Source organism: Triticum urartu, chromosome 5A (genome assembly GCF_056163025.1).
Source record: "Triticum urartu cultivar PI428250 chromosome 5A, HENAU_Tu73, whole genome shotgun sequence".
Lineage (NCBI taxonomy): Eukaryota > Viridiplantae > Streptophyta > Magnoliopsida > Poales > Poaceae > Triticum > Triticum urartu.
The window spans coordinates 549,252,692-549,260,409 of NC_141877.1; positions in this window are offsets into that span (position 1 = coordinate 549,252,692).

Genomic DNA, 7,718 nt, shown 5'->3' on the forward strand with positions numbered 1-7,718 from the left:
TGGTGCAATTGCCTTGGCAAAGGAATCCAGATTTCACAAGAGAACCAAGCACATCAAGAGACGCTTCAATTCCATCCGGGATCTACTCTAGGTGGGAGACATAGAGATTTGCAAGATACATATGGATCTGAATGTTGCAGACCCGTTGACTAAGCCTCTTCCACGAGCAAAACATGATCAGCACCAAGGCTCCATGGGTGTTAGAATCATTACGGTGTAATCTAGATTATTGACTCTAGTGCAAGTGGGAGACTGAAGGAAATATGCCCTAGAGGCAATAATAAAGCTATTATTTATTTCCTTATAATCATGATAAAGGTTTATTATTCATGCTAGAATTGTATTAACCGGAAACATAATACATGTGTGAATACATAGACAAACAAAGTGTCACTAGTATGCCTCTACTTGACTAGCTCGTTAATCAAAGATGGTTATGTTTCCTAACCATGAACAATGAGTTGTTATTTGATTAACGGGATCACATCATTAAGAGAATGATCTGATTGACATGACCCATTCTATTAGCTTAGCACCCGATCGTTTAGTATGTTGCTATTGCTTTCTTCATGACTTATACATGTTCCTATAACTATGAGATTATGCAACTCCCGTTTACCGGAGGAACACTTTGGGTACTACCAAACGTCACAACGTAACTGGGTGATTATAAAGGAGTACTACAGGTGTCTCCAAAGGTACATGTTGGGTTGGCGTATTTCGAGATTAGGTTTTGTCACTCTGATTGTCGGAGAGGTATCTCTGGGCCCTCTCGGTAATGCACATCACTTAAGCCTTGCAAGCATTGCAACTAATGAGTTAGTTGCGAGATGATGTATTACGGAACGAGTAAAGAGACTTGCCGGTAACGAGATTGAACTAGGTATTGAGATACCGACGATCGAATCTCGGGCAAGTAACATACCGATGACAAAGGGAACAACGTATGTTGTTATGCGGTCTGACCGATAAAGATCTTCGTAGAATATGTAGGAGCCAATATGGGCATCCAGGTCCCGCTATTGGTTATTGACCGAAGACGTGTCTCGGTCATGTCTACATTGTTCTCGAACCCGTAGGGTCCGCACGCTTAAGGTTACGATGACAGTTATATTATGAGTTTATGCATTTTGATGTACCGAAGGTTGTTCGGAGTCCCGGATGTGATCACGGACATGACGAGGAGTCTCGAAATGGTCGATACATAAAGATTGATATATTGGAAGCCTATATTTGGACATCGGAAGTGTTCCGGGTGAAATCGGGATTTTACCGGAGTACCGGGAGGTTACCGGAACCCCCCGGGAGCCATATGGGCCTTAATGGGCTTTAGTGGAAAGGAGAAAGGGGCAGCCCAAGGTGGCCGCGCGCCTCCCCCCTCCCCTAGTCCTATTAGGACTAGGAGAGGTGGCCGGCCCCCCTCTCCCTCTTTCCCCCTCGGGGAATCCTAGTCCAACTAGGATTGGGGGGGAAGTCCTACTCCCGGGAGGAGTAGGACTCCTCCTGCGCCCACCTCCTGGCCGGCGGCCCCCTCCCCCTTGGCTCCTTTATATACTGAGGCAAAGGCACCCCAGAAGAACACAAGTTGATCCACGTGATCTATTCCTTAGCCGTGTGCGGCGCCCCCAGCCACCATAGTCCTCGATAATACTGTAGCGGAGTTTAGGCGAAGCCCTGCTGCTGTAGTACATCTAGATCGTCGCCACGCCGTCGTGCTGACAGAACTCTTCCCTGACACTTTGCTGGATCGGAGTCCGGGGATCGTCATCGAGCTGAACGTGTGCTCGAACTCGGAGGTGCCGTAGTTTCGGTGCTTGATCGGTTGGATCGTGAAGACGTACGACCACTTCCTCTACGTTGTGTCAACGCTTCCGCAGTCGGTCTGCGTGGGTACGTAGACAGCACTCTCCCCTCTCGTTGCTATGCATCACATGATCTTGCGTGTGCGTAGGAAATTTTTTGAAATTACTACGAAACCCAACAGTGGCATCAGAGCCTAGGTTATTTATGTTGATGTTATATGCACGAGTAGAACACAAGTGAGTTGTGGGCGATATAAGTCATACTGCCTACCAGCATGTCATACTTCGGTTCAGCGGCATTGTTGGACGAGATGACCCGGACCAACATTACGCGTACGCTTACGCGAGACCGGTTCCCCCGACGTGCTTTGCACATAGGTGGCTTGCGGGCGACTGTCTCTCCAACTTTAGTTGAACCAAGTATGGCTACGCCCGGTCCTTGCGAAGGTTAAAACGGAGTCTATTTGACAAACTATCGTTGTGGTTTTGATGCGTAGGTGAGATTGGTTCTTGCTTAAGCCTGTAGCAGCCACGTAAAACTTGCAACAACAAAGTAGAGGACGTCTAACTTGTTTTTGCAGGGCATGTTGTGATGTGATATGGTCAAGACATGATGCTGAATTTTATTGGATGAGATGATCATGTTTTGTAACCGAGTTATCGGCAACTGGCAGGAGCCTTATGGTTGTCGTTTTATAGTATGCAATGCAATCGCGATGTAATGCTTTACTTTTATCACTAAGCGGTAGCGATAGTCGTAGAAGCACAAGCTTGGCGAGACGACAACGATGCTACGATGGAGATCAAGGTGTCACGCCGGTGACGATGGTGATCACGACGGTGCTTCGGAGATGGAGATCACAAGCACAAGATGATGATGGCCATATCATATCACTTATATTGATTGCATGTGATGTTTATCCTTTTATGCATCTTATCTTGCTTTGATTGGCGGTAGCATTATAAGATGATCTCTCACTAAATTATCAAGAAGTGTTCTCCCTGAGTATGCACCGTTGCGAAAGTTCTTCGTGCTGAGACACCACGTGATGATCGGGTGTGATAGGTTCTACGTTCAAACACAACGGGTGCAAAACAGTTGCACACGCGGAATACTCAGGTTATACTTGACGAGCCAAGCATATACTGAGGCAGAGGCACCCCAGAAGCACACAAGTTGATCCACGTGATCTATTCCTTAGCCGTGTGCGGTGCCCCCAGCCACCATATTCCTCAATAATACTGTACCGGAGTTTAGGCGAAGCCCTGCTGCTGTAGTGCATCAAGATCGTCACCACGCCGTCGTGCTGACGGAACTCTTGCCCGACACTTTGCTGGATCGGAGTCCGGGGATCGTCATCGAGCTGAACGTGTGCTCGAACTCGGAGGTGCCGTAGTTTCGTTGCTTGATCGGTTGGATCGTGAAGACGTACGACTACTTCCTCTACGTTGTGTCAACGCTTCCGTAGTCGGTCTGCGTGGGTACGTAGACAGCACTCTCCCCTCTCGTTGCTATGCATCACATGATCTTGCGTGTGCGTAGGAAATTTTTTGAAATTACTACGAAACCCAACAACTACTTCCACTACGAACTCAAACCCCTCCGATAACGCACGCTTCGAAGGTATAACCTCGAGGCGACGTCCGTGAATGTATGTTTGCGATGTTTGAGATGCTCGTGTTTTGCACCCTGTTCAAATTGTCACTCGTTTTCCTTGTCGCCAACTCGTGGGACACCCGGTATCCGGGAGTGCCCCACCATCTTTTGTACGCATCCGCACACTTCTCCTTTGCATCGGTATCTCAATCGAGTTACCGGAACCGGAACGTTGCAGTGGCACCGTTTTCGTTATAGTTGTCGTGGCACCCCTTTCCTTTCCACCACGGTGACAAATGCTTCATAATGCTCTTGTCAACTTTTAATAAAAAATTGCATAAACTTGTCCATGTCATCCGCATCATGATAACAACAATTAAAATGTTGCAATAGATTACTAAGGCATATGGGGATTTACCGGATTTGTTGTTTGTTATATCCGGCCCCATTTAAATTAGTTAGTTGGTATAGTTTTTGTTATGCTTCACCTCTTGCCATGTTAACCAACATTTAATATTGTTGAGTACCTAAACGAGAGAGATCTAAATAATTGACGTGGTGTTCCGTCAATATGCAACCCGTTGCATATTGAGCTCCACTTAATTTGTAGTATTGTTTGTCGCACTTTGCCATGCCATGTATCATTAAACCGGACATGCATCATACTTGATTGTGCATCATGCCATGTTTATGTGATGGTTGTTTACCATGTTGTTTGCTTCTTTCCGGTGTTGCTTCTTCGGGTTGGTTTTGATAATGTCGTATTGTGAGGAGTCGTTTGACTACGTCCGTTTATCTTCTTCATGGACTCGTTCTTCTTCCTTGCGGGATCTCAGGCAAGATGATCATACCCTCGAAATCACTTCTATCTTTGCTTGCTAGTTGCTCGCTCTTTTGCTATGCCTATGCTGCGATACCTACCACTTGCTTATCATGCCTCCCATATTGCTGAACCAAGCCTCTAACCCACCTTGTCCTAGCAAACCGTTGTTTGGCTATGTTACCGCTTTGCTCAGCCCCTCTTATAGCGTTGATAGTTGCAGGTGAATATTGAAGTTTGTTCCTTGTTGGAACATGTTTACTTGTTGGGATATCACAATATATCTTATTTAATTAATGCATCTATATACTTGGTAAAGGGTGGAAGGCTCGGCCTTATGCCTGGTGTTTTGTTCCACTCTCGCCGCCCTAGTTTCAGTCATATCGGTGTTATGTTCCCGGATTTTGCGTTCCTTACGCGGTTGGGTAATAATGGGAACCCCTTGACAGTTTGCCTTGAATAAAACTCCTCCAGCAATGCCCAACCTTGGTTTTACCATTTGCACTAACAACCTACTACCTTCCCTTGGGTTCTGCAGACTCAAGGGTCATCTTTATTCTAACCCCCCCGGGCCAGTGCTCCTCTGAGTGTTGGTCTGAACTGAGCTGCCTGCGGGGCCACCTCGGGGAAACTTGAGGGTTGGTTTTACTCGTAGGTAGTCTCATCTGAGTGTGCCCTGAGAACGAGATATGTGCAGCTCCTATCGGGATTTATCGGCACATTCAGGCGGTGTTGCTGGATTTGTTTTAACTTGTCGAAGTGTCTTGAAGAACCGGGATACCGAGTCTGATCGAAACGTCTCGAGAGGAGGTCTATTCCTTCGTTGACCGTGAGAGCTTGTAATGGGCTAAGTTGGGACACCCCTGCAGGGATTTGAACTTTTGAAAGCCGTGCCCGCGGTTATGGGCAGATGGTAATTTGTTAATGTCCGGTTGTAGAAAACCTGAAGTTGACCTTAATTAAAATACATCAACCGCGTGTGTAACCGTGATGGTCTCTTTCCGGCGGAGTCCAGGAAGTGAACACGGTGTTGGAGTTATGCTTGACGTAGGTTATTTTAGGATCACTTATTGATCATACTTTTATCGACCGTGCTTTGACTTCTCTTCTCGCTCTCATTTGCGTATGTTAGCCACCATATATGCTAGTCACTTGCTGCAGCTCCACCTCATACCTTTACCATACCCATAAGCTTAAATAGTCTTGATCGCGAGGGTGTGAGATTGCTGAGTCCCTGTGGCTCATAGATACTTCCAAAACCAGCTTGCAGGTGCCGATGAGTCCGTGCAGATGACGCAACCAAGCTCAGGAGGAGCTCGATGAAAATCTTGTCCTTTGTGTTGTTTCGTTCTAGTTGATCAGTAGTGGAGCCCAGTTGGGGTCGATCGGGGACCTTTGTCGCTTATGGGGTTCTTCTTTTATTTTGGTTCCGTAGTCGGACCTTGATTGTATCTGGATGATGTAATGCTTTATTCATGTAATTGTGTGAAGTGGCGATTGTAAGCCAACTATGTAACTCTTTCCCTTATGTATTACATGGGTTGTGTGAAGATTACCTCACTTGCGACATTGCTTTCAATGCGGTTATGCCTCTAAGTCGTGCTTCGACACGTGGGAGATATAGCCGCATCGAGGGTGTTACAAAGGGATCGCATCGACTTCAATTTCTTCATCCAACGGTTTAGACGAAGCAGCAGAAGGAGTTTCTTCGTCATATCCGGTGGGGATCACATATTCTCCATCAAAAGGAACAAGGTCCTTTGATGGCCTGGTTGAGATGGGAACAGCATCGACCGGATTTGACAATGAGCTTGTCATAGGCTTCATTTTCTTCGGAGCTGAAGAATCTGAAGCAGCTGATGCTTTCCTTTTCTTTACTGCAGCATGCTCTGCAGCTTTGGTCTTCTTCACATCTGATGCAGATGGAAGGATTGGAGTTGAAGTTGGTGCAGGAGCAGCTAAGGAATCTGGTGATTTTCTTCAGGCACAACTGGTGCAGTTGCCCTGAGTTCTTCACTGTCTTCAGGCACACCACTAGTGGGTGTCCTGGCAATTTCTTCAGCGGTTGGAATGTAGTCATCAGCCCTGAAACTCACATTATCTTCAGCAGTCTGATTGTCATCAGCGGTGCTGGCATTTTCTTCAATAGGCTGAGCAGATGCTTCAGCCTGAGGAATTTCCTGTTGCGTTGGGCTGCAATATTGGAAGTGAAGTTATCCGCAATTTTCACAAAACGAACCTTGGCTCCAAGCCAATCAGCACGATATGCTTCAAAGTCATCACTGATTCTTAATCTCAGTCTGAATAGTGACGAGTTCTTCAGTTGTCATAGAGATAACGTTTTTCTTCAGATAGCGCTCTTTCTTGTACTGTGCTTTCTTGATCTGCCTGGCCTTCTCAAATTTCCACTTTTCTTCTTGAATGAAGTGGGTCAGCATGTGACTTTGGCCAGGAGTCAGCTTGAAGTCAGGCAAGGGAGTGTTAGGGTCCTTGTGCCAATCATCAATGTAGTCGAGAATCAGCTTGGGATCCAAAAGCAGTGGCACCTCTGATCCTTTGGCTCTAGCGGCCCTGACTTGCCTGTCTTTGATGATTTCTGCAAGTTCATCATCATCAGCTTCGTCTTCATCAGACGGCATTTGGAAAGCGACTTGCTTCTTTTGAGGACTTGGGCGAGGACCTCGTCCAGCAGTGGCCTTTGTCTTCAGCAGTGAGGGGCCAGCTGAGAACTAGCTGAGACACCTGAGGCAATGGAGATGCCGGCAGTCCTTTGGCACGAGGCGAGATGCACAGGTGCTGAGGATTTAGGCGGAACAGCTGAAGGCTTTGGCGGAGGAGCTGAGGACTTGGGAGGAACAGGAGCAGCATGAGGAATTGGTCGTGAGGGCTTTGATGATTCTGGCCGTGAGGGCATTGCTGAGGAACTTGGCCTGCGCGCAGGCTTCTTAGACATAGCCTTCTTTGGCTTGACAGCAAAGGCCTTAGCAGAGGCAGCAGCAGCAGAGTCTTCATTGAATTTCCTCACTGCTTCTCTGGCTTGCTTAGACAGCTTGGCTTGGCGCTTGGCCCATTTATCAGGATAGTCCTCACCGCGCTTGAGGCTGGTGGGATCTGCTATTTGGCCAGGTGCCAATGGAGCTCTTGGGCATGGAGGATTGAGTATGAATTTTTTTCATGTACTTAGGAGTGACATATCTGTACTCCCTCCATTCTCTTGCCCATCTCCTCTCTATCCTCTATTTGCGCACTTTGCGCTTATTCTTGGTTTCCTCAGTAGGTGTGCAGTACCCAGCATATATGTCATCAGGGATCTCAAACGTTTTATTTACCTCAGGCCTCTTTCCTCCTTTGTGTGGCCTTTTACCATCAGCCATTTTCTTCAGTTGAGGAATTTGAACAATCGAATTCTCTGAAGAAGTATGCAACTTTTCTTCGAGGAACGCTGCAAATGAGTTAAGTTGATGAGAACCTAGTGATTCAGCAGCTGACATGTGTACCT